The 12,391-nt window shown below is 41.3% G+C and overlaps 1 protein-coding gene across 2 annotated transcripts in view; it reads left to right on the top strand.

Annotated features, from left to right (window-relative positions):
- RTL4 (retrotransposon Gag like 4) overlaps positions 1-12,391 on the top strand; it is a 498,694-nt gene that overhangs the window by 381,678 nt on the left and 104,625 nt on the right. For both annotated transcript variants that reach the window (XR_013374508.1, XM_077887815.1), the window contains exon 2: positions 11,674-11,722. The gene's annotated coding sequence lies outside the window, so the exon portion shown is untranslated. The remainder of the gene's footprint in view (positions 1-11,673; positions 11,723-12,391) is intronic.

Genomic DNA, 12,391 nt, shown 5'->3' with positions numbered 1-12,391 from the left:
AGAAAGCAAGGGTAGCAATCCTCATATCAGATAAATTAAAGTTTATCCCAAAGACTGTAGTAAGAGATGAAGAGGGACACTATAGCATACTTAAAGGATCTATCCAACAAGAGGACCTAACAATCATGAATATTTATGCCCCTAAAGTGAGAGCTGCCAAGTATATCAATCAATAACCAAAGTAAAGACATACTTAGGTAATAATACACTAATACTGGGAGACTTCAACACGGCACTTTCTGCAAATGACAGATTTTCTAAGCACAACATCTCCAAAGAAACAAGAGCTTTAAATGATACACTGGACCAGATGGATTTCACAGATGTTTACAGAACTTTCCATCCGAACTGAACTGAATACACATTCTTCTCAAGTGCACATGAAACTTTCTCCAGAATAGACCACATACTGGGTCACAAATCAGATCTCAACTGATACCAAAAGATTGGAATTGTCCCCTGCATATTTTCAGACCGCAATGCTTTGAAAGTTGAATTAAATCAAAAGAGGAAATTTGGAAGAAACTCAAACATGTGGAAGTTCAAGAGCATCCTGCTAAAAGATGAAAGGGTCAACCAGGAAATTAGAGAAGAATTAAAAAGATTCAAGGAAACTAATGAAAATGAAGATACAACCATTCAAAATCTTTGGGATACAGCAAAAGCAGTCCTAAGAGGGAAATACATCACAATACAAGCCTCCCTCAAAAAAACTGGAAAAAAACAAATACACAAACTAATCTCGCACCTAAAGGAACTGGAGAAAGAACAGCAAATAAAACCTACACCAAGCAGAAGAAGAGAGTTAATAAAGATTCGAGCAGAATTCAATGACATAGAGACCAGAAGAACTGTAGAACAGATCCACAAACCAGGAGTTTAATAAACCAGGAGATAGATAAACCATTAGCCAGCCTTATAAAAAACAAAAGAGAAAATCAAATTAATAAAATCACGAATGAAAAAGGAGAGGCCACAACCAATATCAAGGAAATACAAACGATTTTAAAAATGTATTATGAGCAGCCAATAAATTAGGCAATCTAGAAGAAATGGACGCATTCCTGGAAAGCCACAAGCTACCAAAACTGAAACAGGAAGAAATAGAAAACCTGAACAGGCCAATAACCAGGGAGGAAATGGAAGCAGTCATCAAAAACCTCCCAAGACACAAGAGTCCAGGGCCAGATGGCTTCCCAGGGGAATTCTATCAAACGTTTAAAGAAGAAACCATACCTATTCTACTAAAGTTGTTTGGAAAGATAGAAAGAGATGGAGTCCTTCCAAATTTGTTCTATGAGGCCAGCATCACCTTAATTCCAAAACCAGACAAAGACCCCACCAAAAAGGAGAATGATAGACCAATATCCCTGATGAACACAGATGCAAAAACTCTCAAGAAGATACGAGCCAATATGATCCAATAGTACATTAAGAGGATTATTCACCATGACCAAGTGGGATTTATCCCTGGGATGCAAGGCTGGTTCAACACTCATAAAGCAATCAATATGATAAATCATATCAATAAAAGAAAAAACAAGAATCATATGATCATCTCAATAGATGCAGAGAAAGCAATTGACAAAATACAGCATCCATTCCTGATCAAAACTCTTCAAAGTGTAGGGACAGAGAGGACATTCCTCAGCATCTTAAAAGCCATCTATAAAAAACTCACAGCAATTATCATTCTCAATGGGGAAACACTGGGAGACTTTCCCCTAAGATCAGTAACACGACCTGGATGTCCACTCTCACCACTGCTATTCAACATTGTACAAGAAGTCCTAGCTTCAGCAATCAGGCAACAAAAAGAAATAAAAGTCATTCCAATTGGCAAAGAAGAAGTCAAACTCTCCCTCTTTGCAGATGACATGATACTGTCCGTAGAGAACCCAAAAGACTCCACCCCAAGATTGCTAGAACTCATACAGCAATTCTGTAGTGTGGCAGGATACAAAATCAATGCCCAGAAATCAATGGCATTTCTATACACTAACAATGAGACTGAAAAAAGAGAAATTAAGAAGTCAATCCCATTTACAATGGCACCGAAAAGCATAAGATACCTTGGAATAAACCTAACCAAAGATGTAAAGGATCTATACCTCAACAACTACAGAACACTTCTGAAAGAAATTGAGGAAGACACAAAGAGATGGAAAAATATTCCATGCTCGTGGATTGGAAGAATTTATATTGTGAAAATGTCAATGCTACCCAGGGCAATTTAAACAGTCAATGCAATCCTCATCAAAATACCGTGGACTTGGGATCCCTGGGTGGCGCAGTGGTTTGGCGCCTGCCTTTGGCCCAGGGCGCGATCCTGGAGACCCGGGATCGAATCCCACGTCGGGCTCCCGGTGCATGGAGCCTGCTTCTGTCTCTGCCTCTCTCTCTCTCTCTCTCTCTCTCTCTCTCTCTGTCTCTCTGTGTGTGACTATCATAAAAAAAAAAAAAAAACTAAAATACCGTGGACTTTCTTCAGAGAGTTGGAACAGATCATCTTAAGATTTGTGTGGGATCAGAAAAGACCCCGAATATCCAGGGCAATTTTGAAAAAGAAAACCGGAGCCAGGAGCATCACAATGCTGTATTTCCGGTTGTACTACAAAGCTGTGATCATCAAGACAGTGTGGTACTGGCACAAAAGCAGACACCTAGATCAGTGGAACAGAATAGAGAACCCAGAAATGGGCCCTCAATTCTATGGTCAACTAATCTTCGACAAAGCGGGAAGATTATTCACTGGAAAAAGAAGTCTCTTCAATAAATGGTGCTGGGAAAATTGGACAGCCAAATGCAGAAGCATGAAGCTAGACCATTCTTTTACACCATACACAAAGATAAACTCAAAATGCACGAGAGATCTAAATGTGAGACAAGAATCCATCAAAATCCTAGAGAATACAGGCAACACCAGTTTTGAACTTGGCCACAGCAACTTCTTGTAAGATACATCTATAAAGTCAAGGGCAACAAAGGCAAAAATGAATTATTGGGACTTAATCAAGGCAAAAAGCCTCTGCACAGCAAAAGAAACAGTCAAACAAAACTAAAAGACAACCTACAGAATGGGAGAATATATTTGCAAATGACATATCAGACAAAGAGCTAGTATCCAAGATCTATAAAGAACTTATTAAACTCAACAGCAAAGAAACAAACAATCCAATCATGAAATGGGCAAAACACTTGAAGAGAAATCTCACAGAGGAAGACATAGACATGGCCAAAAAGCACATGAGAAAATGCTCTGCATCACTTGCCATCAGGGGAATACAAATCAAAACCACAATGAGATACCACCTCACACCAGTGAAAATGGGGAAAATTAACAAGACAGGAAGCAAAAAATGTTGGAGAGGATGTGGAGAAAGGGGTATGGGAACAGTCTTGTACTGTTAGTGGGAATGTGAACTGGTATCAACAAGATACCACTCTGGAAACCTTTGTGGAGGTTCCTCAAAGAGTTAAAAATAGAACTGCCCTATCACACAGCGATTGCATTGCTGGGGATTTACCCTGATGATACAGATGCAGTGAAAGCCCAAGACACCTGCTCCCAAATGTTTATAGCAGCAATGTCCACAATAGCCAAACTGTGGAATAAGCCTCGGTGTCCATCGAAAGATGAATGGATAAAGACGTGGTCTATATATACAATGGAATATTACTCAGCCATTAGAAACAACAAAAACCCACCATTTGCTTCAACGTGGATGGAAGTGGAGGGTATTATGCTGAGTGAAGTAAGTCAATCAGAGAAAAAACAAACATTATATGGTCTCATTCATTTTGGGAATATAAAAAAATAGTGCAAGGGATTAAAGGGGAAAGGAGAGAAAATGAGTGGGAAATATCAGTGAGGGTGACAGAACATGAGAGACTCTCAACTCTGGGAAACGAACAAGGGGTAGTGGAAGAGGAGGTGGGCGGGGCTTGGGGTGACGGGGTGATGGGCACTGAGCGGGGCACTTGACCGGATGAGCCCTGGGTGTTTTTCTATATGTTGGCAAACTGAACTCCAGTATAAAATTTTTTTTTTAATTTAAAAAACCAAAGTGAAACAAGATATAGTGTATCAATATAATAAAATATTTTTGGCAATAAAAATAAATTAAGAAAAGGAGGGGCAAGATGGCAGAAGAGTAGGGTCTCCAAATCACCTGTCTCCACCAAATTACCTAAAAAAATCTTCAAATTATCCTGAAAATCTATGAATTCGGCCTGAGAATTAAAGAGAGAACACCTGGAATGCTACAGTGAGAAGAGTTCACGCTTCTATCAAGGTAGGAAGACGGGGAAAAGAGAAATAAAGACACAAAGGCCTCCAAGGGGGAGGGGCCCCGCGAGGAGCCGGGCTGAGGCCGGGGCGAGTGTCCCCAGGACAGGAGAGCCCCGTCCCGGAGAAGCAGGAGCTGCACCGACCTTCCCGGGCGGAAAGGGGCCCGCAGGGAGTTGGAGCAGGACCCCAGGAGGGCGGGGATGCCCTCGGGCTCCCTGGGACAGTAACAGAGCAACTGCGCGCCCAAGAGAGTGCGCCGAGCTCCCTAAGGGCTGCAGCGCGCACGGCGGGACCCGGAGCAGCTCGGAGGGGCTCGGGCGGCGGCTCCGCGGAGGGGGCTCCGGGGCGGGAGCAGCTGGGGGGGGGGGCTCGGGCGGCGGCTCCGCGGAGGGGGCTGCGTGGCCCGGGGAGCAGCTCAGAGAGGCTCGGGCAGAGGAAGAGGCTCCGTGCGGAGGGGGCTGCGCGGTTCCAGGAGCAGCTCGGAGGGGCTCGGGCGGCGGCTCCGCGGAGGGGGCTACGCGGCCGGGAGCGTGAATCCAACAGCGCAGGCCCCGGAGCACAGGGCGCCGGGACACAGCCCAGGATCCGGCCTCCCCCCGGGACAGGCAGAGGCCGGGAGGGCCCAGGACAGCAAGGACGCTCCGGCCCTGAGCTGAGCAGATCAGCAGCCCCGCCCCGGAGCCTCCAGGCCCTGCAGACAGAGAGCTCCGGAGTTACTGCCGGAGCTGAATCCAGGTTTCCAGAGCTGGCCCCGCCACTAGGGCTGTTGCTCCTGGGGCCTCACGGGATAAACAACCCCCACTGAGCCCTGCACCAGGCAGGGGCACAGCAGCTCCCCCAAGTGCTAACACCTGAAAATCAGCACAACAGGCCCCTCCCCCAGAAGACCAGCTAGACGGACAAGTTCCAGGGGAAGTCAAGGGACTTAAAGTACACACAATCAGAAGATACTCCCCGGTGGTTCTTTTTTTTTTTCTTTTGTTTTGTTTTGTTTTGCTTTTTGATTTATTTCCTTCCCCCACCCCCCCTTTTTTCTTTCTTTTTCTTTCTCTTTTTCTTCTTTTTTTTGTTTTTTTCTTCCTTTTTTTTTACTTTCTCTTTTCTTTCCTTCTTTCTCAACTCTCTTTTTCTCCTTTTCCCAATACAACTTGCTTTTGGCCACTCTACACTGAGCAAAATGACTAGAAGGAAAACCTCACCTCAAAAGAAAGAATCAGAAACAGTCCTCTCTCCCACAGAGTTACAAAATCTGGATTACAATTCAATGTCAGAAAGCCAATTCAGAAGCACTATTATACAGCTACTGGTGGCTCTAGAAAAAGGCATAAAGGACTCAAGAGACTTCATGACTGCAGAATTTAGAGCTAATCAGGCAGAAATTAAAAATCAATTGAATGAGATGCAATCCAAACTAGAAGTCCTAAAGACGAGGGTTAACGAGGTGGAAGAACGAGTGAGTGACATAGAAGACAAGTTGATAGCAAAGAGGGAAACTGAGGGAAAAAGAGACAAACAATTAAAAGACCATGAAGATAGATTAAGGGAAATAAACGACAGCCTGAGGAAGAAAAACTTACGTTTAATTGGTGTTCCCGAGGGCGCCGAAAGGGACAGAGGGCCAGAATATGTATTTGAACAAATTCTAGCTGAAAACTTTCCTAATCTGGGAAGGGAAACAGGCATTCAGATCCAGGAAATAGAGAGATCCCCCCCTAAAATCAATAAAAACCGTTCAACACCTCGACATTTAATAGTGAAGCTTGCAAATTCCAAAGATAAAGAGAAGATACTTAAAGCGGCAAGAGACAAGAAATCCCTGACTTTTATGGGGAGGAGTATTAGGGTAACAGCAGACCTCTCCACAGAGACCTGGCAGGCCAGAAAGGGCTGGCAGGATATATTCAGGGTCCTAAATGAGAAGAACATGCAACCAAGAATCCTTTATCCAGCAAGGCTCTCATTCAAAATGGAAGGAAAATTAAAGAGCTTCCAAGACAGGCAGCAACTGAAAGAAATGTGACCTCCAAACCAGCTCTGCAAGAAATTTAAAGGGGGACTCTTAAAATTCCCCTTTAAGAAGAAGTTCAGTGGAACATTCCACAAAAACAAGGACTGAATAGGTATCATGATGACACTAAACTCATATCTCTCAATAGCAACTCTGAATGTGAACGGGCTTAATGACCCCATCAAAAGGCGCAGGGTTTCAGACTGGATAAAAAAGCAGGACCCATCTATTTGCTGTCTACAAGAGACTCATTTTAGACAGAAGGACACCTACAGCCTGAAAATAAAAGGTTGGAGAACCATTTACCATTCGAATGGTCCTCAAAAGAAAGCAGGGGTAGCCATCCTTATATCAGATAAACTAAAATTTACCCCAAAGACTGTAGTGAGAGATGAAGAGGGACACTATCTCATACTTAAAGGATCTATCCAACAAGAGGACTTAACAATCCTCAATATATATGCCCCGAATGTGGGAGCTGCCAAATATATCAATTATTAACCAAAGTGAAGAAATACTTAGATAATAATACACTTATACTTGGTGACTTCAATCAGCTCTTTCTATACTCGATAGGTCTTCTGAGCACAACATCTCCAAAGAAAGGGGAGCTTTAAATGATACACTGGACCAGATGGATTTCACAGATATCTACAGAACTTTACATCCAAACTCAACTGAATACACATTCTTCTCAAGTGCACATGGAACTTTCTCCAGAATAGACCACATACTGGGTCACAAATCGGGTCTGAACCGATACCAAAAGATTGGGATCATCCCCTGCATATTCTCAGACCATAATGCCTTGAAATTAGAACTAAATCACAACAAGAAGTTTGGAAGGACCTCAAACACGTGGAGGCTAAGGACCATCCTGCTAAAAGATGAAAGGGTCAACCAGGAAATTAAGGAAGAATTAAAAGGATTCATGGAAACTAATGACAATGAAGATACAACTGTTCAAAATCTTTGGGATGCAGCAAAAGCAGTCCTAAGGGGGAAATACATCGCAATACAAGCATCCATTCAAAAACAGGAAAGCATTCAAATACAAAAGCTAACCTTACACATAAAGGAGCTAGAGAAAAAACAGCAAATAGATCCTACAGCCAGCAGAAGAAGAGAGTTAATAAAGATTCGAGCAGAACTGAACGAAATCGAGACCAGAAGAACTATGGAACAGATCAACAAAACCAGGAGTTGATTCTCTGAAAGAATTAATAAGATAGATAAACCATTAGCCAGCCTTATTAAAAAGAAGAGAGAGAAGACTCAAATTAATAAAATCATGAATGAGAAAGGAGAGATCACTACCAACACCAAGGAAATACAGACGATTTTAAAAACATATTATGAACAGCTATACGCCAATAAATTAGGCAATCTAGAAGAAATGGACGCATTCCTGGAAAGCCACAAACTACCAAAACTGGAACAGGAAGAAATAGAAAACCTGAACAGGCCAATAACCAGGGAGGAAATTGAAGCAGTCATCAAAAACCTCCCAAGACACAAAAGTCCAGGGCCAGATGGCTTCCCAGGGGAATTCTATCAAACGTTTAAAGAAGAAACCATACCTATTCTCCTAAAGCTGTTTGGAAAAATAGAAAGAGATGGAGTACTTCCAAATTCGTTCTGTGAGGCCAGCATCACCTTAATTCCAAAACCAGAGAAAGACCCCGCCAAAAAGGAGAATTACAGACCAATATCCCTGATGAACATGGATGCAAAAATTCTCAACAAGATACTGGCCAATAGGATCCAACAATACATTAACAAAATTATTCACCATGACCAAGTAGGATTTATCCCTGGGACACAAGGCTGGTTCAACACCCGTAAAACAATCAATGTGATTCATCATATCAGCAAGAAAAAAACCAAGAACCATATGATCCTCTCATTAGATGCAGAGAAAGCATTTGTCAAAATACAGCATCCATTCCTGATCAAAACTCTTCAGAGTGTAGGGATAGAGGGAACATTCCTGAACATCTTAAAAGCCATCTACGAAAAGCCCACAGCAAATATCATTCTCAATGGGGAAGCACTGGGAGCCTTTCCCCTAAGACCAGGAAAAGACAGGGATGCCCACTCTCACCACTGCTATTCAACATAGTACTGGAAGTCCTAGCCTCAGCAATCAGACAACAAAAAGACATTAAAGGCATTCAAATTGGCAAAGAAGAAGTCAAACTCTCCCTCTTCGCCGATGACATGATACTCTACATAGAAAACCCAAAAGTCTCCACCCCAAGATTGCTAGAACTCATACAGCAATTTGGTAGCATGGCAGGATACAAAATCAATGCCCAGAGATCAGTGGCATTTCTATACACTAACAATGAGACTGAAGAAAGAGAAATTAAAGAGTCAATCCCATTTACAATGGCACCCAAAAGCATAAGATACCTAGGAATAAACCTAACCAAAGAAGTAAAGGATCTATACCCTAAAAACTATAGAACACTTCTGAACGAAATTGAGGAAGACACAAAGAGATGGGAAAATATTCCATGCTAATGGATTGGAAGAATTAATATTGTGAAAATGTCAATGTTACCCAGGGCAATATACACGTTTAATGCAATCCCTATCAAAATACCATGGACTTTCTTCAGAGAGTTAGAACAAATTATTTTAAGATTTGTGTGGGATCAGAAAAGACCCCGAATAGCCAGGGGAATTTTAAAAATGAAAACCATATCTGGGGGCATCACAATGCCAGATTTCAGGTTGTACTACAAAGCTGTGGTCATCAAGACAGTGTGGTACTGGCACAAAAATAGACACATAGATCAATGTAACAGAATAGAGAACCCAGAAGTGGACCCTGAACTTTATGGTCAACTAATATTCGATAAAGGAGGAAAGACTATCCATTGGAAGAAAGACAGTCTCTTCAATAAATGGTGCTGGGAAAATTGGACATCCATATGCAGAAGAATGAAACTAGACCACTCTCTCTCACCATACACAAAGATAAACTCAAAATGGATGAAAGATCTAAATGTGAGACAAGATTCCATCCAAATTCTAGAGAAGAATACAGGCAACACCCTTTTTGAACTCAGCCACAGTAACTTCTTGCAAGATACATCCACGAAGGCAAAAGAAACAAAAGCAAAAATGAACTATTGGGACTTCATCAAGATAAGAAGCTTTTGCACAGCAAAGGATACAGTCAACAAAACTCAAAGACAACCTACAGAATGGGAGAAGATATTTGCAAATGACGTATCAGATAAAGGGCTAGTGTCCAAGATCTATAAAGAACTTATTAAACTCAACAGCAAAGAAACAAACAATCCAATCATGAAATGGGCAAAAGACATGAAGAGAAATCTCACAGAAGAAGACATAGACATGGCCAACATGCACATGAGAAAATGCTCTGCATCACTTGCCATCAGGGAAATACAAATCAAAACCACAATGAGATACCACCTCACACCAGTGAGAATGGGGAAAATTAACAAGGCAGGAAACCACAAATGTTGGAGAGGATGTGGAGAAAAGGGAACCCCCTTACACTGTTGGTGGGAATGTGAACTGGTGCAGCCACTCTGGAAAACTGTGTGGAGGTTCCTCAAAGAGTTAAAAATAGACCTGCCCTACGACCCAGCAATTGCACTGTTGGGGATTTACCCCAAAAATACAGATGCAATGAAACTCAGGGACACCTGCACCCCGATGTTTATAGCAGCAATGGCCACAAAGCCAAGCTGTGGAAGGAGCCTCAGTGTCCATTGAAAGATGAGTGGATTAAGAAGATGTGGTTTATGTATACAATGGAATATTACTGAGCTATTAGAAATTACAAATACCCACCATTTGCTTCAATGTGGATGGAACTGGAGGGTATTATGCTGAGTGAAGTAAGTCAATCAGAGAAGGACAAACATTATATGTTCTCATTCATTTGGGGAATATAAATAATAATGAAATGGAATATAAGGGAAGGGAGAAGAAATGTGTGGGAAATATCAGAAAGGGAGACAGAACGTAAAGACTGCTAACTCTGGGAAACGAACTAGGGGTGGTAGAAGGGGAGGAGGGCGGGGTGTGGGAGTGAATGGGTGATGGGCACTGGGGGTTATTCTGTATTTTAGTAAATTGAACACCAATAAAAAATAAATAAAAAAAAAAAGCTAGGCAGAGGCTATCTTTCAGTAAAGTCACATTACTGCTCATCTTTTTGTGTCCCCAGTTATTCTTTGGTCACTCCAAAGATCTAGGCACCATCCTAGATACAGAGGTCATCAAGAACACAAAAACACAAGTAGGTGGAAATGACTAAACATTATTGGAAATATGATCTATGAACAAGATGAGAGAAGAAGACATGGCTTTGCTGATATCTGGGGCTCAAGACAGAAGGGGTTTGCAAAGTAGATATTTGAAGTGCATTATAAGCCAAGGCCACACATACAATGACAGCATTTTCTCACCTGTAATGGATGTGAAGAAGGAAACTATTTGTGTGTCATCTATAAACTATTTCTCTGCCATAGCTCTACTTAGAATATCATCAGAGTTATCAGCCCTTCTAACAATAGTTCTCCTTTCACTTTTCTTCTTGCTTTAGACAAATTTCAAGCAGCTCAAGAGACACACTCCTTGAAAGGCTTTTTATTTTTTATCCAACTAGACTTGTGTTAGTCCTGAGTCATTAAACTTTAGAGGGAAGAATACTTACTGAAAGTTTCACATTCATGCTTATTTGATCTTCCCAAGCTTAATATACAGTTGTGATCATTATTAGTTATTTTACAGGTGAGAAAATTGTGGTATGTTAGGTTAAAAAAACTTGCCCAAGTTTTCATGACTAACATGTGGACCTAATATTCTGAATTATAACTACAACCCAGGCCTGGGCTCTTAATCCCTTGCCAATCCCTTCTATCTCAGACTATTAAAATGATAGTTATCTCTAATTACATGGTTATTATGACCCATGTACTGTGACAAGCAATTTGCATACATTAGTAATTCTGGAACGCCCATGATCTATGGTGGGCTTATTATTATTTTCCATTTCCCTACACAGTGCATATAATAGACATGCAGTCAATTTTTATTATATGAATGAATAGATATGGCACATCTTATGATAAAGAATATGAAGCTCAAAAAAAAGGAAAGAAAATGAAGCTCAAAGAGATTAATTTGCCTTAAGTCACACAACTCTCAATTCTCAGAGCCCAGAGCTCTACCACTCTGTGTCTGTCCCAGTGCCAAAGGGGTGGAGAATGTCAGCCGGTGAAAACAGAGCACTCTAGCAGGAAGAGCACAGAATTAGGGTTACTGCTGCTGCTTGGGATGCTAAAGAATCCCACCTCTTCTCACTTTGTCTTTTCAAATCTTCCAGAAACTATCCCACTGTGACCTGATACTGCTTGGGACACAACATGTAAGAGGTAAGTAATTCTCCTATCTTCACTTGAGAGTAATTGAAAATATCTTATCTTTAAACAACTCTTGTCTGGATGATTTTGTATTTGTTTTATTTCCAAATTTGCTAAATAATTGTCTTGACCTAGGGCCTGAGCTAATCTGAAACTCTTCTAAGAAACTAAACAACCCATTCCTCTAGGCAAAGTACATTCTCAAGGGTCTCTGAGGTTTTTCACTGCTCTAAGGTCATTGAAGTGTAGGACTGACGTATTGCCTTCCTGAGCATTAGTCCCACTGACATAAGTCTTTGTCTATATTTCTACCTGGTTAACTCAGGCATCTATAATATTAAAATATACTGAGATACATTGGAGCAGGGATGGGTATTTTGCTCACAGCAGAGAAAAGTAATAGAAGAGACATATAGGGAGTGGGGAACAGTAAGACCACCTTGGCTAATATCTAGTTTTAACTATGGCTGTCATGGACAGATACTATAATTCTGGCAAAGAATTACTGAGCACTTCTATGTTTAAGGAAATATGCTAGGACTTGGGGACACAGAAATGAAATTGGTTGATTCCTCTCCTGTTTAACTCAGTCTAGTAGGGAAAACTGGCATATAATAATTAATTATAAGTGATATGAGCATTGCAAAGGAAAAACACTAATGCAGGTTATATGCTAAGGGA

The sequence above is a fragment of the Canis aureus genome, chromosome X (assembly GCF_053574225.1).
Source record: "Canis aureus isolate CA01 chromosome X, VMU_Caureus_v.1.0, whole genome shotgun sequence".
Taxonomy (NCBI): domain Eukaryota; kingdom Metazoa; phylum Chordata; class Mammalia; order Carnivora; family Canidae; genus Canis; species Canis aureus.
The sequence above is the reverse complement of the archived record's forward strand: the minus strand, read 5'-3'. Positions and strand labels throughout refer to the sequence as shown.